The sequence below is a fragment of the Triturus cristatus genome, chromosome 6 (assembly GCF_964204655.1).
Source record: "Triturus cristatus chromosome 6, aTriCri1.1, whole genome shotgun sequence".
In the NCBI taxonomy this organism is placed as follows: Eukaryota; Metazoa; Chordata; class Amphibia; order Caudata; family Salamandridae; genus Triturus; species Triturus cristatus.
In genome coordinates, this window is record NC_140589.1 from 1185611294 (window position 1) to 1185627450 (window position 16157).

Genomic DNA, 16157 nt, shown 5'->3' on the forward strand with positions numbered 1-16157 from the left:
CTAAAAGTGGACGGACAACCAGGGGGGGTCAATGGTGGAATCCCTACCAATGTACACACGGAAATTAAAAACCTATCCCGTCCTACTCTCAGACAACATATACAGCTTAATTCCATAACCTGCCATCTTGCTAGGGATGTACTGCCTAAAAACCAAACGGCCCTTGAACAGGACTAAAGACTCCTCAATAGATATTTCTTTCACTGGAGTATAGATCTCTGAAAATCGATCTACAAAGTGATCAAGAAGAGGCCGAATCTTAAAAAGACGGTCACAGTCAGGGTGATCTTGTGCCAACGCCAAAGTATTATCAACAAAATGCAGCATCCGAACCAAAAGTAAATACTGATCACGGGTCATAATCACAGGAAATATGGCCATTGCCATCAAGGGACTGGTAGACCAATATGAAGCTATGGACGGCTTCCTTATCAAGCCCATCAAAAAAGTCAAACCCAAAAACTTCTTCATCTCATCCAGATTTGTGGGAGTCCACCGGGTAGCTCTAGAGTGGGGCTTAAGTGTGGCACTATGGTCCCTCAAAAACTGTTCAGCATACAAATTAGTCTGCTCAACAATCTCAGCCCAAAATAAATCATCCATAAACAACTAAAAGAACTGTATAGGCAAAAATCTTTTGCAATCCCCTCTACACCCTGCATCCACACTAAAGGCAAGCAACGCCGGCTGCACCATGTTAGGATCAACCCAGAGTCCAGCACTTCCAGTAGGAAGCCTTGCAGCCTCAGGCTGCAATACCGATGTCTCTTGCTGCACCATTGGCACATCAGTGTACCCCTCAAAAACAGGCACTTCATCCACACTGAGAGTACCTTCATCCACACTGAGAGTATCTTCATCATCCGATGATTCCATGTGGAGAGAAAACTCACTGCCTGAATCTTCCCCTCCCAAAAGCTAGAATAAAAAGGAAAAATAAAACATTACAATCACATATGCAAATAATGCACTAGTCCACATACTATCCACCAGCCAAGCAAAGGTGGTAGGTGGGCCTAAAAGAATAAGGCCGATCTGCCCCCACAGGGAGAAGAAACAGGCCAAAAATTCACCCTCATAAAGGGGGAGCGACCCTTGCCCAAAAGGTCACTCCCCAACACCAACATTTAAAAAGCCCTGGTGTCTACTGGCTTCTACCCTCCTAGGGGACAGATGGGCATGAAAACATATGGCTGATCTGCCCCCAAAGGGGCAGAAACAACCACAATAATTACCCAATAAAGGGGAGCGACCCTTGCCCAAGGGGTGGCTACCAACAACACAAAAACAATCCCAGGTGGCCTAGTGGGCATACCATAAAACAGTTTGAGTCGATCTGCCCTTCTAAGGGGTCAGAAACGGCCCAAATAAATGCTCCCCAAAAGATAAACGGACGTTGCCGAAGGGGCCGCCCCGCAAACACATATTCCCCGACACAATTTGGGCTTTAAAAAATCCCTGGTGGCCCATTGCAGGCACACACACCTTTAAATTATAATAATAAATAATGAATCTGCCTCCAAAAGGGGGGGCAGACCCAACTACATACAAATGACCCCCAAGGGGAGTGACCCTTGCCCAAGGGGCCACTCCCCGACACAATTTGGGCTTTAAATAAAAAAATAAATCCCTGGTGGCCCAGTGGTGGCACACACACTTTAAAGTTATATGAATAATCAATGGATCTGCCCTCCAAAGGGGGGCAGACCCAATGACATACAAATGACCCCCAAGGGGAGTGACCCTTGCTCAAGGGGCCGCTCCCGACACAATTTGCCAAATGAAAATAAAAAAATGAAGCCTTCCTGGTGCACGATCGCGCTGGGGCGTGATCGTTCACCAGGAATACTTTTTAAAAAGAAATCGGAGGAAAGGAAAACCCTTTCCTTTCTTCCGATGCCTTTTTAAAAATCCCCACCCCACCCTCCATGGTAAAAAACTCACCTTTCTTTCCCGATGCGCTGGAAGCAAATGGCTTCCAGCGTGTCGGGTAAACAAAGGGAAACCCTCAATGATGTCAGCGCGCCTCATGCGCTGACGTCATTGATGATGTGGCGGGGGTGGGGGGAGCAGGGGAAGCCCTTCCCCTGCCTTCCCCGGTCCAGACAGGGAGATCGGTGTCCCACGGGGGAGCGCCAGCGCTTCCCCCGTGGGTGGGTGTCACGACGGCCGGAAGCCATCATGAGCACAGCCCCACTGTGACTCATGACGGCTTCCGGCTGTCGTGAGCACAGAAGGGGTTAAAAACAACAACACTGAGAACACGGGCAAGCGACCCATATAAAGTGAATAGCTAGGAGTGGACAGAAAAGTGTCGGAAAAAGAAGAGGCAGTAGGAAAGAAAGATAGATATCAGCAAAAGAGGCCGTGCGGGCGGATGGGGGGGAAGGTTTCAGCGGTGCAAGTGATCAGAAGTCCTAATACTTATCAGAGGAGGTTACGCGAATAGTTGATCTGATTGCGGGAGTAGTCTGTTGGGGTCGGGCAGGAGTATAGCATCTTCAAAGAGTCAGAGAGCTCTAAGCTTGGAGGGTAAGTAGCGTGCATGTTCTATTTTACAAATGTAGTTGACTAAGGGTTGCCAGACAGTGGTGAAACGAGTGTCACGTGATTGCAGTCACACTGTAAATAGTTCCATGTTTATTACATGCCATAAGCGCACAAACCTAGCGGCAATTGGGGGATCTCCGTTTTCTTCCAATATAATGCTATAAGTTGTTTAGCAGCCCCAAGCATGTGGAGTGCTGTAATCCAATCGCTGCGGGTAAGTGCCTTTAGGTTGTCAGGCTTAAGGCCTGAAAGAATCGTGGTTGTGGATTCAGGCAGGGGGAAGCCCAATACCTCCTTAATATGACTAAGGACTTCCTTCCAGAGCAGGGTCAGGAGTGGGCAAGCCCACCAAATGTGAATGAAGCCTCCAGATGCAGTTGAGCCCCTCCAGCACAAAGGGGATGTGGCGGGGAACATTTTATGCAGTTGAGTGGTAATGTAATACATTGTTAATTTTGTGTGCATTTTCCCTCTGTGAGATACTACGATAGACCTTAGGAATGTCACGCCATAGGCGATTCCACTGTGCGGGTGTGATTTCCGTGGAAGACGTCAGTTGCCATTGGCGTTGATATGGATGGGTAGTTAGTACCGGGGGATACTGCAGGATCTGGTATGTCCGAGAGATAAGGCCCTTTGATTCATCAAAGGAACGGACTAGCCGCTCGAAGGGGGTGAATGGTCGGACGGCCGCATGTTGCATCTCCGGTGAGGACACCCAGTGCCGCAGCTGTGCGTATTGTAGTCCCAGTGGGAGATGAAATTCCTCTCTGCACTGGGCAAATGTCTTAAGCATTCCCCCTTCATACAGATCGCTGATCACTCTGCATCCCCCCTGCAACCATTTGGGGAACGTTTGTGGGCAAAGGGCCGGAGGGAATAGTGGGTTACCTGCAATGGGAGTATGGGGAGGGGAAGGTTGTGAGTCCCTTATGCACGGCCACCTTGTCCCATACATCTAGGACTGTTTTTGTGGGCACAGCAATATAGGCACTCCGGGAGCGTGCAGCACGGTGGAGCCATGTAAGATCCCAGATGGTACTCCCAGTTGCCGTCCTGTCCATATGGAACCAGATCTTTTCACTTTCAGTGGTTATCCACTCCGAGACAAAGCGAAGATGAGAGGCCCAATAGTATTCCAGGAGGTTGGGGCATGGTAGCCCTCCTCTGTCTCGCGGGAGCATGAGGATCTTGTGGGAGAATCATGGTCTACGCCTGCCCCATATGAAACTGATGAGGTCTCGCTGAAAGTCCTGTATCTGGTGCTGCGGGATAGGGGTGAGAAGACATTGGAATAAGTACAGGATTATAGGGAGTATCGACATTTTAATGGTGTTAAGTGTGCCCAGCCAGGATAGAGTCAGAGATTTCCACCCTCTCAAGTCCTCCAAAACAGTTCTCCTGCATACCCGCCTGTTTACTTGGGTCCACGTGTCGAGGGAGGGAGTCAGTTGAAGCCCTAAATACCGGATGTGATCGGTGGCCCATTGATAAGGAGCAAGCTTTTTCAAGACTGGTATCTCCTCCTCAGGGATTGTAAGATTCATTACCCAGGATTTGCCATGATTAATTTTAAGGCCTGAGACCCGATCAAAGGACTGTAGCAGAGAGTGAAGCGCCGGGAGGGATATATGTGAATGCGATAATGTGAGGATAAGATCATCTGCGAAAAGCGCTACCATGTTCTGCCAACCTCCAAGGGAGAGGCCATGTATGTCCGCAGTCTGCCTGATCATCTCCGCTAGAGGCTCTACCACAAGGGCAAACAGCAGAGGAGACAGGGGGCAACCCTGCCGTGTACCCCTGTGAGTGAAAAAGGGATCCGTAAGCTGCCCATTGACCTGTACACTAGCTTGTGGGGAAAGGTAGGGGGCCATGATCATAGAGATCAGGTTCCGGCCCAGTTCAACTTTCTGCAACACCACCCGGAGGAAGGTCCAGTCCACCCGGTCAAACGCTTTCTCTGCGTCAAGCAACAGAAGGCAGGCCGGTATGTTCCAGTGGTGTGCTTTCCCCACCAGGTGTGTGATTCTACGCACATTATCCGCCCCTTGTCGGTTGCGGATGAAGCCAACTTGGTCTGGCTCCACAAGGCCAGGCATGTAGGAATCTAGGCATTTAGCAAGTATTTTTGTGTAGATTTTAAAGGTCCGTGTTCAACAAAGCTATGGGGCGATAGGATGCACATACCGTGGGGTCTTTTCCCGGTTTGGGAATAAGGGCTATTTCTGCCATACCCATGGAGGGCGTTGGCCCGTCCGTGTCTGAAAAATAATTATATAGTCTCAAGAGGTGGGGCTGGAGTTGCACCAGAAACATGCGGTAAAAGGCCAGTGGTACACTATCCGGGCCCGGTGTCTTTCCAAGAGGGAGGTCTTTTACCGCTGCTGTAAGCTCCTCTGCAGTGAGAGGACCTTCTAGTTGTTTGGCATGGTGGGAATGTATTGGGGTCCAGGAACACTGGTTCAGAACGTCATTTATGTGGTCCTGGGATGGTGCTTCTGCCGTGTAAAGGGCAGAGTAATAGGCCCTAAAGGCCTCGCATTTGGCCCGTTCCGTGGTGACCCTTTTCCCATCTGGCAGTGGATGTTAGCTATATGGGCCTTCACAGCATGCGCTCGCAGGTGTTTCGCCAGTAATCTGCCCACTTTGTCTCCCCCTTCGAAGTATCGTTGTTTTAAGGCTAGGAGGGATCTCTCAGCTTTATTGGTACATAGGGAGCGGAGTTGCCCCTGAAGGTTTGCGAGCTGCTGCCGACATGCAAGTGAGGGGTGTTCCTGGTCTTGTCTCTTTAATTTTTTAATGTCCTTGGAGAGGTTATCCTCCAGGTGTCGGGCCTCGCGCGGCCGTGCAATCGATAGGGATGTGATGTGGCCACGGATTGTAGCCTTGAAGGCATCCCACACCACAGGGAAGGGTGTTTCGGGTATATCATTACTCGCGAAGTAAGAGTCAATGGCAGTCCGTATGCTTTCCACGTCGGCTGGGTACCGCAGGATGTGTGGCTGCAGGCACCACCACGGGGGACGGGTGGGGCAAGCGGCCAGGTCCTGCTGGAGAAGCTCAACATGGGCATGGTCGGAAAGCAATATGGCGGACATAGATGTCATCAGCATGTCCCTTATCGGGGCGTGAGAGATAAAAAGATAATCGATACGCAAGTACGAGTGGTGGACATGTGAGTAGTACGAGAAATCCCGCACCTCAGGAGTGTGGTACCGCCATGAATCCATCAAGCCAAGGTCTGCTATCTGTCTCCGGAGAGTGGAGGACATGGCCCCCGTCCCATTCGAAGAAGCTTCACTGAGGTCTACCCTAGGGTCCCACACTAGGTTAAAATCTCACCCTAGGATCAATGAGGGGTCGCCCTGCGGCACGTGTCCCTGCAATAGTGTCCGGAGTTAGGAGTCCTGCATCTGGTTAGGTGCATAGACATTACACAGCGTGAATAGGCGTTTCCCAATCCCTACCCCTGCTCTAATGAAACGTCCATCTGAGCTGCGAAAGACTTTAAGTTCCCCCTGCCAGATGCCATTTCTGCACAGAATTGCCACTCCAACCGTTTTGGTGGTTGCTGTGGCCCAGAATTGGAGGGGATATTTAGGATGTGCCATGCGCGGAATGTCTATTTTTAAAAGATGGGTTTCTTGGAGAAAGATAATGTCTGGGTTGTGTTGGAGAAGGTAACGCCATGTCTGCCACCGCTTGTTGGGAGAGTTAAGCCCCTTAACATTAAGGGATATAACCTTTAAAGGGCAGGGGAGAGCCATAAGTGTGTCTGATCCCAAATTAGTCCATCATGCCACCATAGAAAGTAGGTCGGGGTAAGGGTAAGGGGCGCAAGAGCGTGCCTGTCCTGTCAAGGGGGGCGCGCCACAGCATTGGGGTCTCCCGTCCGCCACACCTAGTAGACAAGAAAGAGTAGGAAATAAGAGTCAGGTAAGTAGGAAAATATAGGAGTAAAAAGTAGTTAACCAACATTGGCCAACCAGGCCACATTGTTCTGTTCCAGTCGTAGGTCAACCTGCACCACAAGGTTTGGATGATCCCAGAGATGTCACTGTCTCAAGAACAGATGGGGGCAGTTCGTCTGCCGCTCTCAAGTTCATCCAGGTGGGGTGCTCCGGCACCATCTACACTGCAGGCGGGGAGCTGGGGTGCTGTCCAGGTCGCTAGGGCAGATATCAATCCCAGTAGGGGGGGAACGTGCTCCCAGAGGCAAGTGAGCTGTCTATCAGGGGGTTGGAGAGCGCAAACCTGCCTCTGATTTATCCCCTTCCAAGGACCTGATGTGTTCGATGATGTCCTGCTTAGCCTGCGAAGACGATTGCTCATCAGGGGGTGGCGAGCGTCTGCGACTACGCACAGTAGACCAGAACGGTTTGGCAGGCCCCCGTGGAGGAGGCGGGAGACGAGTGGGGCTGGCAGGTGGTGAGGAGGGAAGTCGGAGTAGTTGAGCCGCTTCTTTGTAGGACCGCATCACTCTACGTATGGACTCCCACTGAAAAATGAGGGCGAATGGGTGGCCCCACTGATAGGAGATATCCATGCTCTGCAGCTTGTCCATCACAGGCTTAAAAACGTGGCGTCGTCTTAAGGTATTAGGTGCTAGGTCCTGAAAGATCTGGATCTTGTCCCCATCATAGGTGAGATCCTGTTTAGCTCGCTCCACCCTGAGTATAGCCTCTTATTCTGTGAAGAAGTGGACCCTAATTAAAATGTCCGGAAGGACGCCCGGTCTGCCCGCGGGCCCGGAGACCCGATGGGCCTGGTCCAGGGCAGGCGGGGAAGCATCATCATCCCCCCAGACCTTGTGGAGGAGCTGTGCCACGTAAGTCATAATGTCTTTCTCTTCCACCCCGAGAGGAACCCCCCGGATGCGGAGGTTGTTCCTGCGACTCTGATTCTCCAGGTCCTCCTGCTTCAGCTGCACTGCTATATGTTGATCTTCCAAGGTGGCCAGGCGTTGCCAGAGTTACTTCTGGTCCTCCGTACGGGCGTCGACTGTCTTTTCCAGCCCGGTGATGCCACAACTTTCCCACACAAAAATGTGTGAAAAAGGTGATTTTTTCAGCTAAATTTGAGGTTTGCAGGGCATTCTGGGTAAGGAAACGTTGGGGGATCCACGCAAGCCATACCTCCCTGGAATTCCCCGGGTGTCTAGTTTTCAGAAATGGGTGGGTTTGGTAGGTTTCCCTAGGTGGCCGCTGAGCACCGGGCCAAAAACCCAAGTGACCCCCCTTGCAAAACCAGGTCGTTTTGAGATAGGCAATTTTCATGTCGCCTCACTATGTTGCGGGCCCTTCCCTGTCGTGGGTACTTGGGCCTCCCACACGAGTGAGGCACTGTTTTTATTGGGAGACACGGGGGAACGCTGGGTGGTAGGAAATTTGTGTCAGCCCGGTGATGCCACAACTTTCCCACACAAAAATGAGTGAAAAAGGAGATTTGTTCAGCTAAATTTGAGGTTTGCAGGGCATTCTGGGTAAGGAAACGTTGGAGGATCCACACAAGCAATACCTCCCTGGTATCCCCGAGTTGTCTAGTTTTCAGAAATGTGTGGGTTTGGTAGATTTCCCTAGGTGGCTGCCGAGCACCGGGCCAAAAACCCAAGTGACCCCCTTTGCAAAACCAGGTCGTTTTGAGATAGTCAATTTTCATGTCTTCTCACTACGTTGTGGGCCCTTCCCTGTTGCGGGTACTTGGGCCTCCCACACGAGTGAGGCACCGTTTTTATCGGGAGACCCGGGAGAATGCTGAGTGGTAGGAAATTTGTGTCAGCCCGGTGATGCCACAACTTTCCCACACTAAAATGAGTGAAAAAGGAGATTCTTTCAGCTAAATTTGAGGTTTGCAGTGCATTCTGGGTAAGGAAACGGAGGATCCATGCAATCAATACCTCCCTGGAATCCACCAGGTGTCTAGTTTTTAGAAATGTGTGGGTTTGGTAGATTTCCCTAGGTGGCTGCCGAGCACCGGGCCAAAAACACAAGTGACCCCCCCTGCAAAACCAGGTCGTTTTGAGATAGCCAATTTTCATGTCACCTCACTACGTTGTGGGCCCTTGCCTGTCGCGGGTACTTGGGCCTCCCACACGAGTGAGGCACCATTTTTATGGGGAGACCCGGGGGAACGCTGGGTGGTAGGAAATTTGTGTCAGCCCGGTGATGCACCCTCTTTCCCACACAAAAATGTGTGAAAGAGGTGATTTTTTCAGCTAAATTTGAGGTTTGCAGGGCATTCTGGGTAAGGAAACGTTGGGGGATCCACGCAAGCCATACCTCCCTGGAATCCCCCGCATGTCTAGTTTTCAGAAATGTGTGGGTTTAGTAGGTTTCCCTAGGTGCCGGCAGAGCTAGGGTTCAAAAACTACAGCTAGTCACTTTGCCAAAAAAGGTTCATTTTTCACTGCGAAATTGAAGTGTGTCCACGATGCGTTTTGCGCCGTTTCCTGTCACGGGCACTAGGCCGACCCACACAAGTGAGGTACCATTTTTCTCGGAATACTTTGGGGAACACGGGTGGGTGGAAATTTGTGGATCCACGCAGATTCCAGAACTTTTCACCAGAGAAATGTGGGGAAAAGGTGTTTTTTGGGGCAATTATTTAGGTTTGCAAGGGATTCTGGTTAACAGAACCTGGTGGGAGCCAGTCAAGTCACTCCATCCTGGATTCCCCTGGGTGTCTAGTGTTAAAAAATGTATAGGTTTGCTAGGTTTCCCTAGGTGCCGGCAGAGCTAAGGTTCAAAAACTACAGCTAGGCACTTTGCCAAAAAAGGGTCATTTTTCACTGCGAAATTGAGGTGTGTCAACGTTATGTTTTGCGCCGTTTTCTGTCGCGGGCACTAGGCCGAACCACAAAAGTGAGGTACCATTTTTCTTGGAAGACTTTGGGGAACGCGGGGTGGGTGGAAATTTGTGGATCCACGCAGATTCCAGAACTTTCCACCACAGAAATGTGGGGAAAATGTGTTTTTTTGGCAATTTTGTTAGGTTTGCAAGGGATTCTGGGTAACACAACCTGGTGAGATACAGTCAAGTCACCCAATCCTGGATTCCCCTGGGTGTCTAGTTTTAAAAAAATGTATAGGTTTGCTAGGTTTCCCTAGGTGCCGGCAGAGCTATGGTTCAAAAACTACAGCTAGGCACTTTGCCAAAAAAGGGTCATTTTTCACAGCGAAATTGAGGTGTGTCCACGTTGCGTTTTGCGCCGTTTCCTGTCGCGGTCACTAGGCCAACCCACACAAGTGAGGTACCATTTTTCTCGGAAGACTTTGGGGAACACTGGGTGGGTGGAAATTTAGGGATCCACGAAGATTCCAAAACTTTCCACCACAGAAATATGGGGAAAATGTGTTTTTTTTGGCAATTTTTTAGGTTTGCAAGGGATTCTGGGTAACAGAACCTGGTGGGGGGCAGTTAAGTCACCCCATCCTGGATTCTCCTGAGTGTCCAGTCTTCAAAAATGTATAGGTTTGCTAGGTTTCCCTAGGTGCCGGCAGAGCTATGGTTCAAAAACTACAGCTAGGCACTTTGCCAAAAAAGGGTCATTTTTCGCTACGAAATTGAGGTGTGTCCACGTTAGGTTTTGCGCCGTTTCCTCTCGCGGGCACTAGGCTGACCCACACAAGTGAGGTACCATTTTTCTCGGAAGACTTTGGGGAATGCAGGGCGGGTGGAAATTTGTGGATCCACGCAGATTCCAGAACTTTCTACCAGAGAAATATGGGGTAAATGTGTTTTTTTGGGCAATTTTTAAGGTTTGCAAGGGATTTTGGGTAACAGAACCTGGTGGGAGGCAGTCAAGTCACCCAATCCTGGATTCCCCTGGGTGTCTAGTTTTAAAAAAATTTATAGGTTTGCTAGGTTTCCCTAGGTACCGGCAGAGCTATGGTTCAAAAACTACAGCTAGGCACTTTGCCAAAAAAGGGTCATTTTTCGCTACGAAATTGAGGTGTGTCCACGTTACGTTTTGCGCCGTTTCCTCTCGCGGGCACTAGGCTGACCCACACAAGTGAGGTACCATTTTTCTCGGAAGACTTTGGGGAACGCAGGGTGGGTGGAAATTGGTGGATCCACGCAGATTCCAGAACTTTCTACCAGAGAAATATGGAGTAAATGTGTTTTTTTTGGCAATATTTAAGGTTTGCAAGGGATTTTGGGTAACAGAACCTGGTGGGAGGCAGTCAAGTCACCCCATTCTGGATTCCCCTGGGTGTCTAGTTTTCAGAAATGTATAGGTTTGCTAGGTTTCCCTAGGTACCGGCAGAGCTATGGTTCAAAAACTACAGCTAGGCACTTTGCCAAAAAAGGGTCATTTTTCGCTACGAAATTGAGGTGTGTCCACGTTACGTTTTGCGCCGTTTCCTCTCGCGGACACTAGGCTGACCCACACAAGTGAGGTACCATTTTTCTCGGAAGACTTTGGGGAACGCAGGGTGGGTGGAAATTTGTGGATCCACGCAGATTCCAGAACTTTCTACCAGAGAAATATGGGGTAAATGTGTTTTTTTTGGCAATTTTTTAGGTTTGCAAGGGATTTTGGGTAACAGAACCTGGTGGGAGGCAGTCAAGTCACCCCATCCTGGATTCCCCTGGGTGTCTAGTTTTCACAAATGTATAGGTTTGCTAGGTTTCACTAGGTGCCGGCAGAGCTAGGGTTAACAAACTACAGCTAGGCACTTTGCTAAAAAAGAGTAATTTTGCATTGTGAAAATGTGGTGTGTTCACGTTGGGTTTTAAGCCATTTCCTGCTGTGGGCACTATGCCTACCCATACAACTCAGGTACCATTTTTATCGGGAGTCTTAGGGTAATTCAGATTTGTAAAGGAACTGTTATTACCTATTGACTCTCGATGCATTTCTGCTTTCCAAATGAAAGACATTGTGTAAAAAAGAAATCATTCTAAAAAATGACTGATAATTCTCATGCTAGTATGAGTATTCCCAATTTCGGAAATGTGCAAATATCTACTGTTTCTAAACTCTACATTTTGTTCCCATTTCAGAAATACATAGGTGTCTATCATACCGATTTTTCCATGTACACATTTTTACAGAATAATTACTATATACCCGGTACGTAATAAAAAACCATTGCAAGTTGCTGCTCAGTTTTTGGCTCTGGGTTCGTCGGGTTCTTGGTGAACCTACAAGTCCTATATATCACCACAACCAGTAATGTCCAGCGGATGTAACGGTATATTGCTTTCAAAGAGCTGTCATAATCAGAAGAAGTTACAGGTGAAAACGTTGACACAAAAGGCTTTTTTTTTTCAACAAATTTTCAATTTATCCTATATTTAACTGTTAGTTTCTATAAAGAAGCCTTGATGGATCTACGCAAATGACCCCTTGCTGAATTCAGAATTTTGTCTACTTCTCTAAAATGTATTGCTTTCCAGGATCCATTATTGCTTTTGTACCCATTTCTACCATTAACTGGAAGGAGGTCGAAAGCACAAAAAATAGCAAAAATAGGCTATGTCCCAGAAAAATGCCAAAACTGTGTAAAAAATGTTGGGTTTCTGACAAAAGTCTGGTATCCCCTAAAAGCTGGGAAAATGGTGATTTCAGCCCCACAAACCCTTTTTTGATAATATTTGCAGGGAAAACCCCAGATGCTTTCATTTGCAGCCCGTTTTTCCCATTTTTCCCAAACAAAACTACATTTTGCTGTACTTTGGATCATTTCTATGACCCCTCCAGGGGAATCCACAAACCCTGAGTACCTTCAGAATCCCCATGATGTTGGAAGAAAAGAACGCAAATTTGGCATGGATACCTTATGTGGTCAAAATGTTACAGGGGCCTGCACTAACCCAAATAGCCAAAAAAGGGCGTGGCAAAGGAGGGGGAAAAGGCCTGGCAGTGAAAGGGTTAAAAATCTTTTTGTTAGAACTGCTTCAATATACTTTATACCACAGTTATTTTCGATGGAATTATGAGTTCTCATTACAACTGTCCGGCACTTCTATGGGCAATTGCTCAGCCCCCAGCTACGCTAACCTGTTCATGTACCGTCTTGAATATGACAACATTTTATTCAACCTCCGGTGGTCAGAGAAAATCTTGAAATATTGGCATTACATTGACGACACCTTTCTTATTTGGAAAGGTGTTCTGAATGAAATACCAGAATTCATTGAATACATCAATAATATCGATGATCACATTCAGTTTACCTACACTACAAGTATGGAGAAGATCACATACCTCGATGTACTGGCTATCAGACATGGCAATACAATTGAAAAGGATGTGTTCACAAAAAGCACTGACAGGAACAACACTCTCCATTTTAATAGCTGCCATCTAAAGGCCTTAAAAAACATCTGCCTTACTCTCAACTATTGAGAATCAAAAGAATTTCTTCGAATCCTGATTTGTACGACACTAAGAAGGACAAAATCTTAATGAAGTTCAAAAAAAGAAAATATCCAGTTCAGATACTCAAAACTGCAGTTGATAGAGCGGATAAAATTAATCGTAAGAATCTACTGATCCCACAAAAAAGAGAGAATTCTTGCAATAGACCAGTGTTTGTGTCGACTGGATGTAGCTGGTGGGCTAGTTGCACCCCAGGGACCCTCAGTATTCAAGGGGAGTTAATCCCCCAACTTAAAATGTGCCATTGGGCGTGTTTGCACAGTGGTGAAGGGAGGCGGCGGGGCCTGAGTTCACATGTGTGCAAATACGCCCTGTGGCACGGTTTAAGTTGGGGAATTAATTCCTTGTCAATACTGAGGGTCCCTGGGGGCCAGCTAGCCCACTAGGTACCTCCAGTAAGCGCCACGGAGCTGAGTTGCAGAGTGTTGTAAAAAGGGGCATGGCCTCTGAACACCTGTCTGCAACGCAGCCTCTTGGCGCATACTGGAGGTACCTGGTGAGCTAGTTGGCACCTTTGCATCTTTGAGCCCAGTACTGATCCTGAAAAGTAATTCTAACCCTACTTACCAGTGACTTGAATTTACTTCCATAGGCTAACATTGACTGGTTTTACTTGGAAATTCTTCTAAGTGTGGAGTTTTGGAACTGTAAAATATTCACCTAAAATCAACCGAAGAACAAATTCCGATTTACTCACCTGTTATCAGGAGAGAACCCAGTGCTGCATCTTTTAGCGCAGCACTGACCCTGAAAAGTAATTCTAACCGTACTTGCCAGTAACTTGTATTTCCTTCCATAGGAATCCACTGTCTGGTTTTCAGCAGAAAGTTTCTAACTGTCTATTTTCACAAACTAAAAATATTCCTTAAAAATCGACTGTATGACTTAAACGCATTCTTTCAACTGTTTCCAGGAGATGCACCAGTGCTGAATCCAGGATCCACCACTGAGTAAGAAAAAGTGACGATCACACTACTTACCTGCTAAGTGAATTGTCAGGTTCTGGGCCGGTGATCACGCTATCGTGCATCGAAGCGGCAAAGTCTGAACAAACTACGTTACCCAGAACACTTAGCGATGACGCGCCGTGCGTCAGGCAGCGGCAGCGGCAGAACCCGGGATAAGAATCCCGGATGCCGGGCCTCGCGGCCGATTATTGAAGTTAGGTCCGTGACTCCTCTGGACGCCTCCTGGTGTTTCCCTGCAGCGGTAAGAGTGTCGGTTGACACAATTCAAGGACCGCTATTCCCTGGCACCCGGAGATGTATTCTTAGGTGAGCAGCGACTCCCCTGTTGGTGGAGACCGGCAACTTCCGCGGTCTCATGCAGGGGAGTGTTGGTGCCCTTAGCGGCGCTTGGGCGGCATGAATTCACCCTGTTGGTAGAAACCGAGCGCGGTTTCGTGCAGGGTGATTGTAGCGCCCGCGAAGCAGGCTCATCCAACAGCAGGTAACCCTGTATTGAGTGCGAAGGTAGCAGAGTGGAGTGACAGTGATACCTAAGCCTGCCTTATACTCAGAAGGGTGAAGTTCTTACATGACTTTGGGTAGTCGTGAGAGTGTGTGTGTGTCTCAAATAACATTGTGCCATAGATACGCAACGTACTCTCCTTTCAGTAGGGATTACCAAAGAACGAGACATTGCTAGTCGGAGCTTCCTGAGGGAGATTTATCCTCAGTAGAGTGTCCGCGACTATCCAACCTTACAGGCTACTCATCTGTGTGAAGTAACACAGTTCAACAGCGACCAAGACTAGTCAGCTGTGTTGGGTAGTGCGAAAACATAGCATTTACAGAAAAAGGGTAGAATGAGCAAGTGAAGAAAACAAGTTGGCCATTTGTTGATATGCTCTATTTTGTTACCTGCCACATTTCTATCATTAAGCAGCATCCTGCAATATTACTTGTATTGCTTGTGTTTGTGTTGCTTTGTTTCTTGTATTTGTGTTGTCTATTTTGGTACTGCAAACAGGAGAGAGAGCGTCAAGGATACAACACGAGCATAATCCTGATTAGGGTCCGAGCTTGATAGAACAGGACCTCTTTGGCAAAACTCTGCCCTATGGGCGTCTTGGCAAATCTCCTCCAATGTGCTGGGTCTCTCTTCTTTTCATTTACAGGTAGGAAAGGATTAATGAGGGGGTTTTAGGGAGTATAGCAAGTAGTACTGACAAAAGGTGTTGCATTCCAGATGCTTATGGTATTTCCTTGTCTCCCTCACAGTTCTCCCTCCCCGCTGTCCCTACCCTTTCCTCCCCCCAGTCAATTGCCCCAAAAGTCTGTGTATGACCTTGTGAGCCAGACTTGGGCCAATTCAGAGGTGGGCTCCATTTGAGCATCGACACAGCCCTGAGGAAACCGGACCGGAGAGCACAACATGAATTTCCTTCTATAGGGTAACATTGACTGGTTTCACTTGAAAATTCTTCTGTGTGTGGAGTTTTGGAACGTTAAAATATTCCTATAAAATCAGCAGAACAACGAATTCCGATTTACTCACCTGTTTATCAGGAGAGACCTCAGTGCTGCATCTTTTAGCCCAGCACTGACCCTGAAAAGTAATTCTAACCGTACTTACCAGTAACTTGTATTTCCTTCCATAGGAATCCATTGTCTGGTTTTCAGCATAAACGTTTCTAAGTGTCTATTTTCACAAACTAAAAATATTCCTTAAAAATCGCCTGTATGACAAACGCATACTTTCAACTGTTTACAGGAGATGCACCAGTGCTGGATCCAGGATCCACCACTGAGTAAGAAAAAGTGATGATAACACTACTTACCTGATAAGTGAATTTCCTGCCATAGGATAACATTGGTGATTCTATGTGAAAAAAAATTGTGTCAACTTTTAAAATGCAATAATATTCCTTAAAAATCACTACTGTAACCAAAACGCTTTTACTCAACTGTTTACAGGAGATGTCCAAGGACTGAATCTAGGATCCATTCCTGTGGTTAGAAAAGTCATCTATAAAGTAACTAATTGCATTTAACTAGAAATTCACATTGAGCTCAATGGTGCATTGTGTTTGAAATTGTGTTGCCCATTGCAACAACTGTAACTACTGTACTTAAAAGTCTATTGCCTATTTGCAAAGTATTTAAACTAAAGTAATTCATTATGAGAAAGTATATTTTGTAATGTAATGTATAATGTTATTATAATGTAATTTAAAAAATAAAATATCTAAAAATTAATAGTTTAAAAAAAGTAG